This window comes from Mixophyes fleayi, unplaced genomic scaffold (assembly GCF_038048845.1).
Source record: "Mixophyes fleayi isolate aMixFle1 unplaced genomic scaffold, aMixFle1.hap1 Scaffold_357, whole genome shotgun sequence".
In the NCBI taxonomy this organism is placed as follows: Eukaryota; Metazoa; Chordata; class Amphibia; order Anura; family Limnodynastidae; genus Mixophyes; species Mixophyes fleayi.
In genome coordinates, this window is record NW_027447564.1 from 40001 (window position 1) to 48061 (window position 8061).

General features: G+C 40.9%; 18 pseudogenes; all 18 read left to right on the forward strand.

The window, feature by feature from the left end:
• The first annotated feature begins 397 nt into the window (after window positions 1-397).
• LOC142132192 (5S ribosomal RNA) lies at window positions 398-515 on the forward strand (annotated as a pseudogene).
• Window positions 516-611: 96 nt separating this feature from the next.
• LOC142132195 (5S ribosomal RNA) lies at window positions 612-730 on the forward strand (annotated as a pseudogene).
• A 94-nt stretch (window positions 731-824) lies between these two features.
• Window positions 825-943, forward strand: LOC142132182 (5S ribosomal RNA; annotated as a pseudogene).
• Window positions 944-1450: 507 nt separating this feature from the next.
• On the forward strand, window positions 1451-1569 carry LOC142132170 (5S ribosomal RNA; annotated as a pseudogene).
• Window positions 1570-1871: 302 nt separating this feature from the next.
• Window positions 1872-1989, forward strand: LOC142132198 (5S ribosomal RNA; annotated as a pseudogene).
• A 92-nt stretch (window positions 1990-2081) lies between these two features.
• LOC142132203 (5S ribosomal RNA) lies at window positions 2082-2200 on the forward strand (annotated as a pseudogene).
• A 92-nt stretch (window positions 2201-2292) lies between these two features.
• LOC142132208 (5S ribosomal RNA) lies at window positions 2293-2411 on the forward strand (annotated as a pseudogene).
• Window positions 2412-2501: 90 nt separating this feature from the next.
• LOC142132186 (5S ribosomal RNA) lies at window positions 2502-2620 on the forward strand (annotated as a pseudogene).
• Window positions 2621-2922: 302 nt separating this feature from the next.
• LOC142132204 (5S ribosomal RNA) lies at window positions 2923-3041 on the forward strand (annotated as a pseudogene).
• A 351-nt stretch (window positions 3042-3392) lies between these two features.
• Window positions 3393-3510, forward strand: LOC142132189 (5S ribosomal RNA; annotated as a pseudogene).
• Window positions 3511-3605: 95 nt separating this feature from the next.
• Window positions 3606-3723, forward strand: LOC142132201 (5S ribosomal RNA; annotated as a pseudogene).
• Window positions 3724-3816: 93 nt separating this feature from the next.
• Window positions 3817-3935, forward strand: LOC142132180 (5S ribosomal RNA; annotated as a pseudogene).
• Window positions 3936-3998: 63 nt separating this feature from the next.
• Window positions 3999-4117, forward strand: LOC142132178 (5S ribosomal RNA; annotated as a pseudogene).
• Window positions 4118-4209: 92 nt separating this feature from the next.
• Window positions 4210-4328, forward strand: LOC142132168 (5S ribosomal RNA; annotated as a pseudogene).
• A 93-nt stretch (window positions 4329-4421) lies between these two features.
• LOC142132181 (5S ribosomal RNA) lies at window positions 4422-4539 on the forward strand (annotated as a pseudogene).
• Window positions 4540-4618: 79 nt separating this feature from the next.
• On the forward strand, window positions 4619-4737 carry LOC142132200 (5S ribosomal RNA; annotated as a pseudogene).
• Window positions 4738-4839: 102 nt separating this feature from the next.
• LOC142132185 (5S ribosomal RNA) lies at window positions 4840-4958 on the forward strand (annotated as a pseudogene).
• Window positions 4959-5050: 92 nt separating this feature from the next.
• LOC142132169 (5S ribosomal RNA) lies at window positions 5051-5168 on the forward strand (annotated as a pseudogene).
• Window positions 5169-8061: the final 2893 nt, after the last annotated feature.

Sequence of the window (8061 nt, forward strand, 5' to 3'; positions counted from 1 at the left end):
GCCCAATCTTGTCTAATTTTGAAAGCTAGGCAGGACCGGGCCTGGTTAGTACTTGGATGGGAGAGCACCTGGGAATACCAGGTGCTGTAGGTTTTATTTTTTCGTTTTTTTTTCTCTCTCTTGTTTCTGCTTTCTTCAATGCCGGTGTTGAGATGTATAAGAGATGTAGGTCAGTAAGAAAGCAATACCTACAGCCACACCAACGTGAACATGTCCAAGCTCATCTAATCTTGAAAACTAAGCAGGGCCAGGCCTGGTAAGTACTTGGATGGGAGAGCACCTGGGAATACCAGGTGCTGTAGGGTTTTTTTTTTTCGTTTTTTTTTCTCTCTTGTTCCTGCTTCCTTCAATGCTGGTGTTGAGATGTATAAGAGATGTTTGTCAGGAAGCAAGCAATACCTATAGTAAACCACCCTGAACAAGCCCAAACTCGTCTGATCTTGGAAGCTAAGCAGAGCTGGGCCTGGTTAGTACTTGGATGGGAGACCACCTGGGATTACCAGGTGCTGTAGGGTTTTTTTTTCCGTTTTTTTTTTCTCTCTTGTTCCTGCTTCCTTCAATGCTGGTGTTGAGATGTATAACAGATGTAGGTCAGTAAGTAGGCAAGGAATCCCTACAGCCATACCACCCTGAACAAGCCCAAACTCATCTGATCTTGTAAGCTAAGCAGAGCTGGGCCTGGTTAGTACTTGGATGGTAGACCACCTGGAAATACCAGGTTCTGTAGTTAATTTTTTTCGGTTTTTTTTCTCTCTTGTTCCTGCTTCCTTCAATGTCCGTGTTGAGATGTATAAGAGATGTAGGTCAGTAAGTAGGCAAGGAATCCCTACAGCCATACCACCCTGAACAAGCCCAAACTCATCTGATCTTGTAAGCTAAGCAAGACCAGGCCTGGTTAGTACTTGGATGGGAGACCACCTGGGAATACCTGGTGCTGTAGTTTTTTTTTTCGTTTTTTTTTCTGTCTTGTTCCTGCTTCCTTCAATGTCCGTGTTGAGATGTATAAGAGATGTAGGTCAGGAATTATGCAAGCAATACCTACAGCAGAACACCCTGAATAAGCGCGATTGTGGAAGCTAAGCAGGGCAGGGCATGGTTAGTACTTGGATGGGAGACCACCTGGGAATACCAGGTGCTGTAGGTTTTTGTTTTTTTAAGTTTTTTTTTCTCTTTTGTTCATGCTTCCTTCAATGCTGGTGTCTAGATGTATAAGAGATGTTGGTCAGTAGGCAAACAGTACCTGCAGTAAACCACCCTGAACATGCCCAATCTCATCTTATCTAGGAAGCTAAGCAGGGCCGGACCTGGTTAATACTTGGATGGGAGACCACCTGGGAATACCAGGTGCTGTTTGCTCTTTGTTTTTTTCGTTATTTTTTTTCTCTTGTTCCTGCTTCCTTCAATGCTGGTGTTGAGATGTATAACAGATGTAGGTGAGTAGGCAAGTAATCCTTACAGCCATACCACCCTGAACAAGCCCAAACTCGTCTGATCTTGTAAGTTAAGCAGGGCCGGGCCTGGTTAGTACTTGGATGGGAGACCACCTGGGAATACCAGGTGCTATAGTTTTTTTTTTTTCGTTTTTTTTCTCTCTTGTTCCTGCTTCCTTCAATGTCCGTGTTGAGATGTATAAGAGATGTAGGTCAGTAGGCAAGCAATACATACAGCCACACCACCCTGAACAAGACCACTCTCGTCTTATCTTGGAAGCTAAGCAGGGCCGGACCTGGTTAGTATTTGGATGGGAGAGCACCTGGGAATACTAGGTGCTGTCGTTTTTTGTTTTTTTCGTTATTTTTTCTCTCTTGTTCCTGCTTCCTTCAATGCTGGTGTTGAGATGTATAAGAGATGTAGGTCAGTCGGGAAGCAATACCTACAGTCATCCACCCTGAACATGCCCAATCTTATCTGATCTTGTAAGCTAAGCAGGGCTGGGACTGGTTAGTACTTGCATGGGAGACCACCTGGGAATACCAGGTGCTGTTTGTTTTTGTTTTTTCGTTATTTTTTTTCTCTTGTTCCTGCTTCCTCTAATGCTGGTGTTGAGATGTATAAGAGATGTAGGTCAGTAGGCAAGCAATACCTACAGCCACACCACCGTGAACATGTCCAAGCTCATCTAATCTTGAAAGCTAAGCAGGGCCAGGCCTGGTTAGTACTTGGATGGGAGAGCATCTGGGAATACCAGGTGCTGTGGGTTTTTTTTTTTTCGGTTTTTTTTCTCTCTTGTTCCTGCTTCCTTCAATGTCCGTGTTGAGATGTATAAGAGATGTAGGTCAGTAGGCAAGCAATACATACAGCCACACCACCCTGAACAAGACCACTCTCGTCTTATCTTGTAAGCTAAGCAGGGCCGGGCCTGGTTAGTACTTGGATGGGAGACCACCTGGGAATACCAGGTGCTATAGTTTTTTTTTTTTCGTTTTTTTTCTCTCTTGTTCCTGCTTCCTTCAATGTCCGTGTTGAGATGTATAACAGATGTAGGTGAGTAGGCAAGGAATCCCTACAGCCATACCACCCTGAACAAGCCCAAACTCATCTGATCTTGTAAGCTAAGCAGGGCCAGGCCTGGTTAGTACTTGGATGGGAGACCACCTGGAAATACCAGGTTCTGTAGTTTATTTTTTTCGTTTTATTTTCTCTCTTGTTCCTGCTTCCTTCAATGTCCGTGTTGAGATGTATAAGAGATGTAGGTCAGTAAGTAGGCAAGCAATATCTACAGCACAACACCCTGAATAAGCCCAATCTTGTCTAATCTTGAAAGCTAAGCAGGACTGGGCCTGGTTAGTACTTGGATGGGAGAGCACCTAGGAATACCAGGTGCTTTAGGTTTTATTTTTTCGTTTTTTTCTCTCTCTTGTTTCTGCTTTCCAAATGCCGGTGTTGAGATGTATAAGAGATGTAGGTCAGTAAGAAAGCAATACCTACAGCCACACCACCGTGAACATGTCCAAGCTCATCTAATCTTGAAAGCTAAGCAGGGCCAGGCCTGGTTAGTACTTGGATGGGAGAGCATCTGGGAATACCAGGTGCTGTGGGTTTTTTTTTTTTCGGTTTTTTTTCTCTCTGCTTCCAGGTGCTGTAGGTTTGTTTTTTTTCGTTTTTTATTCTCTCTTGTTCCTGCTTCCTTCAATGCTGGTGTTGAGATGTATAAGAGATGTAGGTTAGTAGGCAAACAATACATACAGCCACACCACCATGAACAAGACCACTCTCGTCTTATCTTGGAAGCTAAGCAGGGTTGGACCTGGTTAGTATTTGGATGGGAGAGCACCTGGGAATACTAGGTGCTGTCGTTTTTTCTTTTTTTCGTTATTTTTTCTCTCTTGTTCCTGCTTCTTTCAATGCTGGTGTTGAGATGTATAAGAGATGTAGGTCAGTCGGGAAGCAATACCTACAGTCATCCACCCTGAACATGCCCAATCTTATCTGATCTTGTAAACTAAGCAGGGCCGGGACTGGTTAGTACTTGCATGGGAGACCAACTGGGAATACCAGGTGCTGTAGGTTTATATTTTTCGGTTTTTTTTCTCTCTTGTTCCTGCTTCCTTCAATGTCCGTGTTGAGATGTATAAGAGATGTAGGTCAGTAAGTATGCAAGCAATACCTACGGCACAACACCCTGAATAAGCCCAATCTTGTCTGATCTTTGAAGCTAAGCAGGGCTGGGCATGGTTAGTACTTGGATGGGAGACCACCTGGGAATACCAGGTGCTGTGGGTTTTTTTTTTTTCTATTTTTTTTTCTCTTTTGTTCCTGCTTTCTTTAATGCCGGTGTTGAGATATATAAGAGATGTAGGTCAGTAAGCAAGCAGTACCTACAGCCACACAACCCTGAACAAGCCCAATCTCGTCTGATCTTGGAAGCTAAGCAGGGTTGGGCCTGGTAAGTACTTGGATGGAAGCCCACCTGGGAACTCCAGGTTCTATAGGTTGTTTTTTTCGGGGTTTTTTCTCTCTTGTTCCTGCTTCCTTCAATGCTGGTGTTGAGATGTGATACCTACAGCCACACCACCCTGAACAAGCGCAATCTCGTCTGATCTTGAAAGCTAAGCAGCACCAGGCCTGGTTAGTACTTGGATGGGAGACCACCTGGGAATACCAGGTGCTGTAGGCTTTTTCTTTGTCATTTTTTTAACTCTCTTGTTCCTGCTTCCTTCAATGTTGGTGTTGAGATGTATAAGAGATGTAGGTCAGCAGGTAAGCAATACCTACAGCCACACCGCCCTGAACAAGCCCAATGTCATCTGATCTTGGAAGCTAAGCAGGCCCGGGCCTGGTTAGTACTTGGATGGGAGACCACCTGGGAATACCAGGTGCTGTAAGTTTTTTTTTTTTTCGTTTTTTTTTCTCTCTTGTTCCTGCTACCTTCAATGCTGGTGTTAAGATGTATAAGAGATGTAGGTTAGCAAGCAAGTAATACATACAGTCAACCACCCTGAACATGCCCAATCTCTTCTGATCTTGGAAGCTAAGCAGTGCCGGGCCTGGTTAGTACTTGGATGGGATACCACCTGGGAATACCAGTTGCTGTAGGTTTTTTTTTTCATTTTTTTTTCTCTCTTGTTTCTGCTTCCTTCTGTGCTGGTGTTGAGATGTAGGTCAGTGGGCCAGCAATACCTACAGCTACACCACACTGAACAAGCCCAATCTCATCTGATCTTGAAAGCTAAGCAGGGCTGGGCTTGGTTAGTACTTGCATGGGAGACCACCTGGGAATACCAAGTGCTGTAGGTTTTCTTTTTTTTTCGTGTTTTATTCTCTCTTGTTCCTGCTTTCTTTAATGCTGGTGTTGAGATGTATAAGAGATGTATGGCAGTAGGCCAGTAAGCAAGCAGTACCTACAGCCATACCACCCTGAACAAGTCCAAACTCGTCTGATCTTGGAAGCTAAGCAGAGCCATGCCTGGTTAGTACTTGGATGGGAGACCACCTGGGAATACCAAGTGCTGTAGGTTTTTTTTTTTCCGTTTTTTTTTCTCTCTTGTTCCTGCTTCCTTCAATGCTGGTGTTGAGATGTATAAGAGATGTAGGTCAGTAGGCAAGCAATACCTACAGTGAACAACCATGAACATGCCCAATCTCATCTGATCTTGGAAGCTAAGCAGGGCCAGGCCTGGTTAGTACTTGGATGGGAGACCACCTGGGAATACCAGGTGCTGTAGGTTTTTTTTTTTCATTTTTTTTTCTCTCTTGTTTCCAAGAGAAAGGTAGACTGGAGTGTAAAAAAGCGTTGTTTTTGGACTGCAATGAAGAAATGACTATATTTTGCGATTTCTACTGCTCAGAAAGACTTAGAAAGTTGATAATTGTGGGCAATGTTAGAAATGTCAGGAGAAACAAGAATTATGTAAAAGGATTGATGTAAGTCATTGTTTCCAAGAGAAAGGGAGACAGGAGTGTAAAAAAGCGTTGTTTTTGGACGGCAATGAAGAAATGACTATATTTTGCGATTTCTCTTGCTCAGAAAGAATTAGAAAGTTGATAATTGTGGGCAATGTTAGAAATGTCAGGAGAAACAAGAATTATGTAAAAGGATTGATGTAAGTCATTGTTTCCAAGAGAAAGGGAGACAGGAGTGTAAAAAAGCGTTGTTTTTGGACGGCAATGAAGAAATGACTATATTTTGCGATTTCTACTGCTCAGAAAGACTTAGAAAGTTGATAATTGTGGGCAATGTTAGAAATGTCAGGAGAAACAAGAATTATGTAAAAGGATTGATGTAAGTCATTGTTTCCAAGAGAAAGGGAGACAGGAGTGTAAAAAAGCGTTGTTTTTGGACGGCAATGAAGAAATGACTATATTTTGCGATTTCTCTTGCTCAGAAAGAATTAGAAAGTTGATAATTGTGGGCAATGTTAGAAATGTCATGAGAAATAAGAATTATGTAAAAGGATTGATGTAAGTCATTGTTTCCAAGAGAAAGGGAGACTGGAGTGTAAAAAAGCGTTGTTTTTGGACTGCAATGAAGAAATGACTATGTTTTGCGATTTCTCCTGCTCAGAAAGACTTAGAAAGTTAATAATTGTGGGCAGTGTTAGAAATGTCAGGAGAAACAAGAATTATGTAAAAGGATTGATGTAAGTCATTGTTTCCAAGAGAAAGGGAGACAGGAGTGTAAAAAAGCGTTGTTTTTGGACGGCAATGAAGAAATGACTATGTTTTGCGATTTCTCCTGCTCAGAAAGACTTAGAAAGTTGATAATTGTGGACAATGTTAGAAATGTCATGAGAAAAAAGAATTATGTAAAAGGATTGATGTAAGTCATTGTTTCCAAGAGAAAGGGAGACTGGAGTGTAAAAAAGCATTGTTTTTGGACGGCAATGAATAAATGACTGTTTTGCGATTTCTCTTGCTCAGAAAGACTTAGAAAGTTGATAACTGTGGGCAATGTTAGAAATGTCATGAGAAACAAGAATTATGTAAAAGGATTGATGTAAGTCATTGTTTCCAAGAGAAAGGGAGACAGGAGTGTAAAAAAGCGTTGTTTTTGGACTGCAATGAAGAAATGACTATGTTTTGCGATTTCTCCTGCTCAGAAAGACTTAGAAAGTTAATAATTGTGGGCAATGTTAGAAATGTCAGGAGAAACAAGAATTATGTAAAAGGATTGATGTAAGTCATTGTTTCCAAGAGAAAGGGAGACAGGAGTGTAAAAAAGCGTTGTTTTTGGACGGCAATGAAGAAATGACTATGTTTTGCGATTTCTCCTGCTCAGAAAGACTTAGAAAGTTGATAATTGTAGACAATGTTAGAAATGTCATGAGAAACAATAATTATGTAAAAGGATTGATGTAAGTCATTGTTTCCAAGAGAAAGGGAGACTGGAGTGTAAAAAAAGCGTTGTTTTTGGACTGCAATGAAGAAATGACTATGTTTTGCGATTTCTCCTGCTCAGAAAGACTTAGAAAGTTGATAATTGTGGACAATGTTAGAAATGTCATGAGAAACAAGAATTATGTAACAGGATTGATGTAAGTCATTGTTTCCAAGAGAAAGGGAGACTGGAGTGTAAAAAAACGTTGTTTTTGGACGGCAATGAAGAAATGACTATATTTTGCGATTTCTCCTGCTCAGAAAGACTTAGAAAGTTGATATTTGTGGGCAATGTTAGAAATGTCAGGAGAAACAAGGATTATGTAAAAGGATTGATGTAAGTCATTGTTTCCAAGAGAAAGGGAGACAGGAGTGTAAAAAAGCGTTGTTTTTGGACGGCAATGAAGAAATGACTATGTTTTGCGATTTCTCCTGCTCAGAAAGACTTAGAAAGTTGATAATTGTGGACAATGTTAGAAATGTCATGAGAAACAAGAATTATGTAACAGGATTGATGTAAGTCATTGTTTCCAAGAGAAAGGGAGACTGGAGTGTAAAAAAACGTTGTTTTTGGACGGCAATGAAGAAATGACTATGTTTTGCGATTTCTCCTGCTCAGAAAGACTTAGAAAGTTGATATTTGTGGGCAATGTTAGAAATGTCAGGAGAAACAAGGATTATGTAAAAGGATTGATGTAAGTCATTGTTTCCAAGAGAAAGGGAGACAGGAGTGTAAAAAAGCGTTGTTTTTGGACGGCAATGAAGAAATGACTATGTTTTGCGATTTCTCCTGCTCAGAAAGACTTAGAAAGTTGATAATTGTGGACAATGTTAGAAATGTCATGAGAAACAAGAATTATGTAACAGGATTGATGTAAGTCATTGTTTCCAAGAGAAAGGGAGACTGGAGTGTAAAAAAACGTTGTTTTTGGACGGCAATGAAGAAATGACTATATTTTGCGATTTCTCCTGCTCAGAAAGACTTAGAAAGTTGATAATTGTGGGCAATGTTAGAAATGTCAGGAGAAAGAAGAATTATGTAAAAGGATTGATGTAAGTCATTGTTTCCAAGAGAAAGGGAGACAGGAGTGTAAAAAAGCGTTGTTTTTGGACAGCAATGAAGAAATGACTATATTTTGCGATTTCTCTTGCTCAGAAAGAATTAGAAAGTTGATAATTGTGGGCAATGTTAGAAATGTCATGAGAAATAAGAATTATGTTAAAGGATTGATGTAAGTCATTGTT